Here is a 12,977-nt window from a genome sequence, read left to right on the forward strand (position 1 = left end):
CAGGAACAGGAGGAGTAGAAAACCCTGGAAGTAGTAGTAAGTGAGTATAGCTTGATTCCAAAATATAAGGTTAAAACACAAAAATAAATTGTTTTTTTATATACCAGCAAGGAACAATCAGAATTTCAAATATAAAAAGTGGACATTCATACTGTGGATTAAATGCATGAAGTAATTTATTTTTTTACACAGTAGTATACAAATCATTTTGAGTTCCTGATATATACTGGAAAACAAATTTCCTGACAGTCAACTTTTGGCCAGTAAACCTGTAATTCAGTCATGAATCTTACCAGATTCTCTAACCACTTGGAGATTCAAAACCCTCATTAAAAAATTAATCAAATGTATCTCAAATAGTTGTTATGATATCTTAATTTTAAAACTGGAATGTATGTATTTATAATAAATAGAACATTTTCCTTTATTTTCTTCCAGTTTAATTGAGATGTAATTGACATACAGCACTGTATCAGGTTAAGGTGTGCAGCATAATTATTTGACTTACATTCATCCTTATATGATTACCACAGTAAGTTTAATGAATATCCATCCTCTCATATAGATACAAAATTAAAGAAAGAGAAAAAAATTTTTCCTTGTGTTGAGAACTCCTAGGATTTACCCTCTTAACAATTTTCATATATAACATATAGCAGATACTTATTTATATATTTATTTATATATATTTTTATAAATATATATATATTTATTTATATATATATATATATTTATTGTGTTGCACATTACATCCCTAGGACTTATGTATTTTATAATCGGAAGTTTGTTTCTTTTAACTGCCTTCATCCAGTTCCCTCTCCCACCACCCCCTGCCTCTGGTAATCACAAATCTGATCTCTTTTTCTATGAGTTTGTTTTTGAAGTATAATTGACCCACAATGCTATGCTAGTTCCTGTAACACAACATAGTGATTTTATATTTCTATGCTTTTCAATATGATCACCTATGATGTCTAGTTATCATCTATCATCATACAAAGATATTACATAATTATTTGACTATATTCCCCACAGTGTATATTCTATACCTGTGACTCATTTATTTTGTAACTGAAAGTTTGTATCTCTTAATCTCCCTTACCTATTTCTCTCCTCCCTTCCCAGCCCCAACCCCTCTACCCCTCTGGCAACCACCTGTTTCTTCTCCATATCTATGACTCTGTTTCTGCTTTGTTATGTTTATTTGTTCATTTTGTCTTCTGCTTCCTTCCCTGTGATTTGATGACTATCATTAGTGTTATGCTTGGACTCCTTTCTCCTTTTCTTTGTGTATCCATTATGGATTCTTAGTTTGTGTTTAACATGAGGTTTATATATAACAATCTAAATCAATCAATCTATCTGATTATTTTAAACTGCTGATCTCTTAAATTCAAATGAGTTTTAACAACCCTGCATTTTTACCACCCCTGCCACATTTAATGATTTTTACTTCATATTTTACATCATTTTAATTTGTGTATCCCTTAACTACCTATTGTGGGTATAGATTATTTTGTTATTTTTGTCTTTTAGCCTTCATATCAGCTTTATAAGTATTTCACCTACTACATTTACTGTATGTTTGTCTTTACCAATGAGATTTTTTTCATTTTGTAGTTTTCATATTCCTAGTTCTGGCTTTTTTTCCCTATTTAGAGGAGTTCCTTTAATGTTTCTTGTAAAGCAACTTTTACGGTAAACTCTTATAGCTGTTGCTTGTCTCTAAAACTGTTTATCTCTCATATGTGAATAATCACCTTGCCAGGTTGAGTATTCCTTGTTGTAGGTTTTTCCCTTTCATCACTTTAAACATATTGTGCCACTTCCTTCTGGCCCACAGAATTTCTGCTGAAAAGGCAGCTGATAGCTTTATGGGAATTCCCTTCTATGGAACTTGTAGATTTTCCCTTGTTACTTAAATATTCTCCCTTTAGCTTTAATTTTTGCCATTTTAATTATAATGTGTCTTGGTGTGGTCCTCTTTGAGTTGATCTTTTTGGTACTCTCTGTGCCTTCTGGATGTGGATGTGTGTTTCCTTTCCTAGGTTAGGGAAGTTTTCAGCTATTGCATCTTCAAATATGTTGTCTACCCTTTTCTCTCTCTCTTCTCATTATGGGACCCCTATAATGTGGATGTTAGTGTGCTTGATGTCTCTTAAACTGTTCTCACTTTTTAAACTCATTTTTCTGTTCAGCTTAAGTGATGTCCACTACTTTGTCTGCCAGTTCACTGATCTGTTCCTCTGCATCATCTAAAATACTGTTGACTCCTTCTAGTGTATTTCTTATTTCAGTTATTGTATTATTCAGCTGTTTGGTTGTTCTTTATATTTTCTAACTCTTGTTAGAAACTTCTAACTTCTCACACTGTTCATCCAATCTTCTCCTGAGTTCTTTGAGCAACTTTATGATCATTATTTTGAACTCTTTGTCCGGTAAACTGCTTTTCTTCACTTTAATTATTTCTTCTGGGGTTCTACCTTATTTCTTTGTTTGGAACACTGTCCTTTGTTGCCTCATTTTGCCTTTCTCTATTTTTATTTCTGTATATATGGTTGGTTGGTTAATTTTCCTGATCTTGGAGAAGCAGCCTCATGTAGGAGATGTGTTATGGGACCCAGCAGTGCACTCCCCTCTGGTCACTAGAGCTATATGCTCTAGGGAATATTCTCTATATGGGCTGTGTGAGCCCTGTGCTGTGGTGAATTGGCTAATGTTGGGCACACTGGTAGGCATGGCTGGCCCCCAGTCTGGTTGGTTGCCAGGTCTTGTCTAGTGCAGAGGTTGCTGGCCACTGGTGAGCAGAGCTGGGTCTTGGAATACTGGCTGCATGACCCAAGGAGTCCAGGTCTTGGCTCTGTTCTCTGGTTGGTAGGGCTGGTTCTTAGGGTGGATGGCAGTGGTGCAGTGGTGCTGTGGATCCCCGAGCTGCTGGTGGGTGTGGCACCTTTCTGACAGTTGCCTGCAGGGTATATGGTGTCCTGGAGCTGGTGTTAACCTGCTGGTGGGTGGGCCAGGGCCCACGGTATCCCAGGGTTGTTGGCCACACACTGGTGGGTAAGGCAGGGTCCTGGTGCTAGTGACAGCCTACTAGTGGGTGGAGCCAGATCCTGGGGTCTCTGGATGCATTGCCCAGGGGCCCTGAATCTGGTGTCAACCTACTGGTGAGCGGGGCCAGGATGCAGGTTGTCCCAAGTTTTCAGCTGGTCCACTGGTAGGTGAGGTTAAGAGCTCAGGATTTCCTACAGCAGCATGCCTGCTAGTGAGTAGGCTGTGTCCTCACTCGACCAGCTGGTGGTTGGGACCAGGTCCCACCACTAATAAGCCAGAGAGAGAATTCCAAAATGGTGCTTGCCAGCACTAGTGTCCTCGTGGTAAAATGAGCTCCCCAAAATGGCTACTGCCAGCATCTATGTCCCCAGGGGAAGTCCAAGTTGCATCTTGCCTCTTTGGAGGTTCTCCAAGATCATCAAGTGGGTCTGACCCAGGCTCCATTCAAAGTACTGCTACTGCCCTGGGGCTCAGAGCATATGAGATTTTGTGTATACCCTTTAAGAGTGGATCTCCTTTCTGATAGCCCTCTGGCTCTCCTTCAAATAAGCCTTACTGGCCTTCAAAACCAAACATTCTGGGAGCTTACCTTACCAGAGCAGGACCCACTGGCTGGTGAGCCCAATGTAGGGCTTGAAACCCTTGCTCCTTGGGGAGAAGTTCTGCAATTGTGATTATCCTCCTGCCTGTGGGTGGTCTACTGAGGTATAGGTATTGACTATATCATATCTCCACCCCTCCTAACCTTCTCGTTGTGGTTCCTTCTTTATATCTTTAGTTGTAGAAGATTTTTTTCTGTTAGCCTTCAGGTCATTCTCATTGATAATTGCTCTGTAAACAGTTGGAACTTCAAGGTGCCCAGGGGAGGAGGGGAGCTCAGGGTCTTCCTACTCCACTATCCTGGCCACTCCTCAAACATTCTCTTGAATAGTACTTGCATCCAAACCTAGTAATAAACATATGCTAAGGCCAACTAATTATTTTTAAACGAAATTGATTACCCTCTACTCTGTGCTAGGCCAGGTACTATGGTCATAAAGATAAATCAGAGAGTCACATGTCTTCCTTCCTGGGCCTTTTAAACTAGTACTTTCATAAGAACTGAGAATTTTAGCAATCCTGGCCACATTTTATCACTTTTATTTACTTTCATCAAGCAAAGCAAAACTACTTCAATTAGTCACCACCTTTTTTGGTCTCATCACACAGACCCAGAAAATCCACTATGAGAGAAAATCTGTTCTCTCATTTATAAGGGGAAAGGGTTGAACTAGATCTTATTACAAAGTCCTTTTTAGATCTAATATTCTAGATTCCACATAGAAATTTTATAGTCTATATGTAACTCCATATAAGTAATTAATAGAAGTAATAAATAATGGTAAGAGAGAACACATCAGTACAGTTAGCCATTTCTTATATAGTTTACCCAGATTAATAAATGGTTCAGACTCATCTGCATGCCCATATCAATGATGGTTTAAGCAACCCCTCGCCTTTGACTTGAGTAGTGTCACATACATCACTCTGCTGTGCCCAGATACAAGAAAGTGAATGGCAAATTGATTTTATTCATCTGTCAATAACTAACAATAATAGTATACAGAATGAAAATCAGACTGAAGAGTTATTGATTATACTATATTACACATCAGAGGAAATCTCAGAAGTATTACTTTGTAAAATGAGAGAAGACTCTACAAGTGGACACCACACCCAGACAACTTTGTCACAAACTATCATACTTCCCATCTATTCTTCTAAAGGCCCATTCATTTTTCCTAAAAGCCATTTAATCTCCCCTAAAAGACCTACATGCCTCCTCCCCTTTCCCTATTAATTTGGTATGTAATCCTAAATTCTAAAGCCACATCTTTGAGTTACTCATTTTTCCTGGGTGTCTCCGATGTATACATGAAGTATACATATTAATAATCTTGTTTGTTTTTCTTTTGTTAATCTGTCTTTTATTACAGAGGTCTTAGCAAAGAACTCAGAAAGGTAAGGGAAAATTAATTTTCCTTCCCTATAATACATATATAATTATACTTTATAATTTTATATCTATAAAAAGCTTTGCAAACTGTGGATAAAATCATGTTCTACGAGTGTCTGAAAATGCTTTCAGTTTTTTGTTAAGTTGCCCTGATCAGTAAGACAAAGAGGAAAAATTTACCCAACTGACTTTCAGAATCAAGATTATAAGATCATATTACATTTATATGTTTCTGGTCATAACTGTGAGGTGGCCTAAGGTCACAGCAGGAGCCCAGCCAAGATGAAAAATGTTCTGGACAATGACCAAACTACACAGCACCACTTCTCAGTGTTCAGGTTACAGGGCCCCTCCCAGATGCTAACAATATTATAATGTGATAAGTAATAGGTTGATCCATTTAGAAAAGAGTAATTAGCAGTTCATTATCTTGTGATTTAGCCAACTCCACCCTGATGGAAGATCTGGACAGGAATTTGAGGGGAATTTGTGAGGTGGACCAAGGATTGGATCACAGTGGATGGACCTAAAATTTAGCAAAAGAAATTATACTGAGCACCTGTACATGATGAGAACTTCTTGGGTGCAATACAAGTGTATTATTTCTTCCACTTATTTGAACAGTCTTTTCAAATTAACCAAGCTGTTTATGTATTCTTGTGACCTCACTTTGCCTGTCGAAACTGTTACAGGAAAAGAAACCTGTTCTGAGAAAGCACGGAAATTACTCTCCTGATAGCCTTTGTGAATTGTCTGGGGATTGGAGCAAACATTGTAGCCTGTTGATTAGGGTGTTCTCTCAGATCCCTCATTCTGCTAAAGAGGGTCAAGCCCTCATTCAGGAGGATGAAGAATAAAATTGGAAGTCAATAAACTCGAATTACAGTGGAAAGAGGAAGAAAAGAAACCTAGCATGAATTTAGGAAAATTGGAGGATTGTATTCCAGATCATCAGGGCTCCCAAAGTCCTCTTTAGAAAATCAATAGTAACATCCAGGCAATGTTCTACTAAAAGGAATTCCTAAGGTGTTTATAAAATCCTGCACCTTCCAGTTGGGAGCTTTGACCTTAGGCCTTCGTACACTGACACATGTATTGATTTCTTCCCCATTGTCCATGAAGTGCTTTTATTTTTTTAAGAGTACTATACTATGTTGTGAATCACAAACACCTTGTGGTTTACATAGTTGGGAAGTTACTATGTTTTCTTATTACCTCAGAACTCAGAACAAGAAATAACAGTAAAAAGGAAAAAGAGGCTAGGGTAGTGTTTGCCCTGAGCTCTGCTCCTTTAACAGTAGTCTTAATTGACATATTAACCGGTTTCATGATGGAATCAGTTTTTTTGATTGGGGTATAGTTGCTTTACAATGTTGTGTTAGTTTCTGCTGTACAATGAAGTGAATCAGCTATACGTATACAGATATCCTCTCCCTCTTGGACCTCCTTTCCACCCCACCCCCATCCCACCTATCTAGGTCACCACAGAGCACCAAGCTGAGCTCCCTGTGCTTTACAACAGGTTCCCACAAGCTATCTGTTTTACACATGGTAGTGTATTTATGTAAATCCCAATCTCTCAATTTATCCCACCCCTCTTCCCCCCATGTCCATATGTTTGTTCTCTACGTCTGTGTCTCTATTCCTGACCTGCAAATAGGTTTATCTGTACCATATTTCTAGATTCCACATATATGCATTAGTATACGATATTTTTCTCTTTCTGACTTACTTCACTCTGTATGACAGACTCTAGGTCCATCCACGTCTCTACAAATGACTCAATTTTGTTCCCTTTTATGGCTGAGTAATATTCCATTGTATATATATACCACATTGTCTTTATCCATTCATCTGTTGATGGACATTTAGGGTGATTCCATGTCCTGGCTATTGTAAATAGTGCTGCAAAGAACCTTGCAGTACATGTGACTTTTTCAATTATGGTTTTCTCAGTGTATATGTCCAGTACTGTGATTGCTGGGTCATATGATAGTTCTATTTTTAGTTTTTTAAGGAACCTCCATACTGTTCTCCATAGTGGCTGTATCAATTTACATTCCCACCAACAGTACAAGAGGGTTCCCTTCAAAAAGAGTCATGTACCACAATGTTCACTGCAGCTTTATTTACAATAGCCAGGACATGGAAGCAACCTAAGTGTCCATCAACAAATGAATGGATAAAGAAGATGTGGCACATATATACAATGGAATATTACTCAGCCATAAAAAGAAACGAAATTGAGTTATTTGTAGTGAGGTGGATGGACCTAGAGTATGTCATACAGAGTGAAGTAAGTCAGAAAGAGAAAAACAAGTACCGTATGCTAACACATATATGTGGAATATATATATTTTAAAAATGGTTCTGAAGAACCTAGGGGCAGGACAGGAATAAAAGACGCAGACATAAAGAATGGACTTGAGGACACGGGGAGGAGGAAGGGTAAGTGGGGACGAAGTGAGAGAGTGGTATGGACATATATACACTACCAAATGTAAAATAGATAGCTAGTGGGAAGCAGCTTCATAGCACAGGGAGATCAGCTCAGAACTTTGTGACCACCTAGAGGGGTAGGATAGGGAGGGTGGGAGGGAGACGCAAGAGGGAGGAGATATGGGGATATATGTATATGTATAGCTGATTCACTTTGTTATAAAGCAGAAACTAACACACCACTGTAAAGCAATTATACTCCAATAAAGATGCCAAAAACAAAATTGTGCATCTTACAATAAATTTCAAAGAACATGGCTGGTTTTCTCTCTTTTTTACCTATCCACTTATCTTAAAGTAATATTTATCTATTAATTTATCTGGACTTTAATTAATAGACTTGATATTGCTACATCTTTTTTCCCAATATGTTTTCAAATACTGTCACAGCACCTTAAAAGTAAGAATTAAGCTTTTTAGCTAAGTATGATACATTTAAGGTAACTGGACTAAAATTTAAAAATTGGTGATAATGTGTATTTTTTAAGCATCTCTTTGACTAATAAACAATATAGATAATAGAGGATCTCTTTATGATTGAAAAATGATACTACTTGTTCACATATGTAGCATGGAGTAATAAATTTATGCTATTTGCTATTAGATATAGATGAATTAGAAGACTATTATTATCATTAATTGTTCTTAATATTAATAATGTATGCCATATCATAAAATAAATAAGACAATCAGTTTCTATTTTATAGTGGTGACTCAATTCTTCTCCACCCCCACACCCCTACTCTCTCTCCCCTCTCTCTCTCATTGGTCTCATTTTCCTATTTTGCCACTCATATTCTCTATCCAATAAAAATCACAAACTCAAGTCTGCAAATTTTTGCAAACATTGGACTTCATTAAATTCTAAAACCATCTTATTATCTCCACCTTAATAGTCTTTTAGAGTTTCCTTCTATTTGTTTTCAAATGTTGTTTAAGAAGGTAACTAGTGTCTGACAGAAGCTAGGAACAGAAAATCCTGTTGGATTATTCAGTTATCCTTCCACTATTCAAATATTCAGTTACCCACCATTAAAACCACATCCTGTTGATACTTGTGTAGTAAAGAACTTACCCGTTCTCAAAGAGAGGTCTGGCCTTTACCTTCAGCTTCTGCTCCCATAATCTCTAAGCCCTGATAAAAGTGTCTTTAGGATGAGTTCTGGCATTTATAGTGGGGTTTTGGGGTCACATGGTGTCAGCTCAACCTCCAGAAAGGCTACAGAATGAGATCAGCCACAGAGGCTTCAGTCTGCCTGTGTAATAAAGCCACCAAAGCTTGGATGAGCTTCCCACTTGGCAATACTCTATAAGTACTGTCACACACTGTTGTTAGAACCCAACATTTTCCATGACTGCAATGGGGAGAGGACACCTGGAAGCTCCACGTTTGGAACCTCCTGTCTTCTGCCCCATGAATCTCTTTCCTTGGCCAATTTGAATCTAAACTCTTTCTCTGTAATAATCATACCCATGAGTGTAACAGCCTTCAGTGAGTTGAGATTTTGAACCTGAGGTTGTTTTGGTACCCCGAACTTGCAAATGGTATCATAAGTGAGGGCTTTCTTCTGGACTGTGTCCCCTCTAAATTTTGCAGTACTCTACAATATGGTTCTCAAATCTCTCTACTGTGCTCTATTCTCATGATTACTTGCCCCCATCATATTACGCATACACTATTACAACAGATAGGCAACCATTCTCTTCCCCCAGAAATCAGTTTTTTCCTTTACTTACTGTTCTAAAATACAAATCTCTTCATGTAGGCTTTGTCAACACCAGACTGCTCCTTAACATAACACCCTGGCAATATGGTCCTATTCAACTTTGGAGGCGTTATGTCCCTCACATCCTGCCCTCCACCACCCCCATGATTTTGTGATTCAGATTTTATCATGATTTTCTACCTAATCCACGAAATTTCTTGCCTCTGCACTTTTTGCTTAAACATTGTTTATTCACTTGCCTACTCATCTTTCAAGGATTTGCTTAAATCTAACTCTGCAATGCCTTCCTTTGCGTTCCAGGCAGAATTAACTTGTCTTTGTTTTGTATTATTTCAGTATTTTATGCTTATATTTATTATAGAAAATCCCATGTTTCTCTTCTATTACACTGTAAATACATGCAAGCCAGGAGATATATTTTTGAAGAGAGAGGGAGGGAGGAAAGTCTTCCAATGATTGAGAGTTTGATGACTTTGTACTAACTTCATTCCAACAGCATAACTCTTTCTTACAAATGCTAATATCACCTATCTATGCTTTGAGGTCAGGATGCTATCTGTAAAGTGAAGGCTCAGATTTCAGTATCAGAGTAGGAAGATCTGGGTGTTTGAAGGAGAGGGATGGAGAATTACTTAAAGCAGAGACTTAACATGAGTTTGATTATTTAATATGTTGCTCTGTGCCAGTCACTGCAGTAAGCATTTTTCATGCACTACATCAATTATGAAACACAGAAAGGCAAAACAGTGCTGAAAAACTAATTAAGTCATTATCTATTTCAAACTCAAAATTCTAAGTCCAGGAACTACATCCAGTTGTGTCATCTACATTTTTTGAGCTTTCATTATATCTCAGGCATAAAAAGTAAGAATGCAAAGTGAATAAAATCTTCCTTCATGGAATATACAATCTAATAAAAAAGATATATATATAGAGAGAGATATATAGATATAGATATATATAGATATATATATAATGCTATGTGAAGATTATTGGAATGGGGTAATATAATGTGACATGCAGAAACACAGAAGACAGATTATCCCTGTCTAAGTATGTTGGAAGTATTCCCTGATAGGATAATATGTGAACTTGGATTCCAAAGACAGTATTATTTTCCCTTATGATATGGACATTCTGGTCAAAAGGTAGAAGAAATGCAGAGCCACATGGGGTTTATGTAATTGTTTACCATGAAAGTATTTCCTACACTTATACCTGTTACATGCTTTTATTAAATTTACTAGAGAGTAGCTTTACCAAGACTTTGGACTTCATTAAAATAGATAATAGATCTCTCAGCATATGGCATAATGAACCTCTGTTGCAACCACTAGTTGTCTATTCCAGTTAGTGCCCTGCAAATCGTAATCTAATATGAATAAATTAACATAAATTAAAACAAATTTATATATAGCTTTTGATTTTTTAGATTGTATTTCCTCATTTTGGCTATAATGTCATCAGTTATAGAAATAATGTATTTTTTCAACTGTTTGATCATATGTCATCTAGAAATTAGCTTGACCCCTAAAAGGCACATTTACTTCTAAGGACTCATAACCACGTATCACAAGGAGGTTCTCTATCTTTCATTACTCAATTTGAATAAGGTAGGCTCTAGTATAAACATTCTTCACTGTACTCCCCCCACAGACATTTTTCTCCACTATTTAACACCCTCCAATTTTCTTCAATTGCTTACGCCAACCTATATAGTTTTTCTTCAGTATTTTGACTGGTGTTTTGGCCTTTTGATTCTTTGTTTGTGCTCTCTCCCCCACATGTATTTATTTTCTGTATAGGAACTCTGCTTTTTACGGTCCTTGTCCATAATGACAAATGTACTTTTTATGAAGATAATGAAACAAGTAGGAAAGTAGAGGGTATATATTTTAAGGAGGTGGTTGGTTTGTTGCATTGTAAACTGATGCAGATTGGACATTTAATATTATTCGTAAAAAGATTCCCTAAATGGCCCATTTTAGAAAATAGTACCCCATTCAATTATTTTACTTTTTTGTATAATAACCCCTTCTTTCTCTTGGGAAGTGCCACTGTATACCCACTCATCACTATCACCTGGACGACAGGTTCATATAAGCATTGCTAACTCTCTCCCAAGTCATAAAATGGATTTGGGTCAGATTTGAATCATTATCTCTTAAAAATAAAAAGATGTGTAACGTACACTTTCTGTCCTTTAATTTCAGCAAGATTTACACATCTAAAAACAGCTTTATAAAGTTCAGTCTGCAGAAGGTTAACAGCATTTTTCTTTCTGTATGTAGAATGCTCACATTTTATTTTGCAATTAATCAATATAAGCACAAATGGCAAGTCGCATGGACACCCACTGCTTGATGGCTTTTTATACAAATCTCAAAATGCAATTGACATTTTGTGCTATTTTCCTTTCTTATTTATACCTCATAATAACCTTTTGCTTTTCACAATGTTGTTTTCTTTTTAGAACTTTGCTTACATTACTGGATAGATCTAGTATGTATCATCTATCAGTTCTAAAATGGTCAACAATGATAAAATGGCCATGATATAACAAAAATCAAATTTCTTTCAATAGTGTCATATTAGAATGACTTTGGTATTAAATTTAATGTCACATTGCTTAAGACTGGCATCTTTTTTCCCTCTTTTCAGGAAAAAAGCAATGCTCATCCTTACATGTTACTCTTTGATCAGGATCATGGTAAAAACATCTCAATCCTTTTATAGTTGGTACCAGAAATGGATTTTGGGGCAAAGGAGAATATCTTTGATTTTAAAAAAAGTACTATGTGAATGCCTATCAAACAGCATTGGTAATTTAGTGTTAGGTGTTTTCCTTTTTGCATGATTTCGTTACATCGGAAAATTTGTGAATAAATTCCTGAGAACAGCTTTCTACTCCTCCCTGAGGTTATATACATGTGTGTGTCTGGGTCTGTGTGTGTGTATACATGGATATATATTTAGAAGTCTAATTGAGTTATCATTCTTATCAGCACATATAAGTAGAAAATGAAACACTAATAACATTTAAAGATTTTTAGAGCTACTAAGCCAATTTGCATAAAGATAATATCTTTAGGTCTTTTCATTATTAATCAAGGCTTCTACATAACAAATTCATGTGAGTTGAAGAACTAATCAATAATTCACATATACCATTAATTAACCAGAACTATGTTAAGTATAAAAAATCCCATTATGTAGTGGGATTTAATGCCCAGATACAAGGCTTAAAACTACTTTGACATATAGTACTTGCAGTCAGTAAATGCTGCCTATGCTCAACCTGGCTCTGCACAAACCCATTTGGAGAAAACAATATAAGCAGTGTGGCTGCATTCAATGCCAATCAAATCATATTAATCTGAAATAATATTACTAAAATTTACTTTATGTATTTTTTTATATAATTTAAATGCCTCCCAAAAGGGGGTAACTGCATACTTCGGAAGAATCCTGAATGACTGAATCACAAGCTTGTGGCACAACCTTATCTAGGTAACAAAATACTGTCCATTTCTTAACTTAGTTTCAAATATTAAGAGACTGTCAGGAATACATATCTCATATAACCTGTGACCACTGTCTATCTGTAAATGCATGCTTCCTCTTTCATCTGAATTCAATTTAAGAAAATGTGATCATTTTATATAGCATGAATTTTTACTTCCTTTACTTCATTTATTTTA

Source organism: Leucopleurus acutus, assembly GCF_964270905.1.
Source record: "Leucopleurus acutus genome assembly, chromosome: 14".
Lineage (NCBI taxonomy): Eukaryota > Metazoa > Chordata > Mammalia > Artiodactyla > Delphinidae > Leucopleurus > Leucopleurus acutus.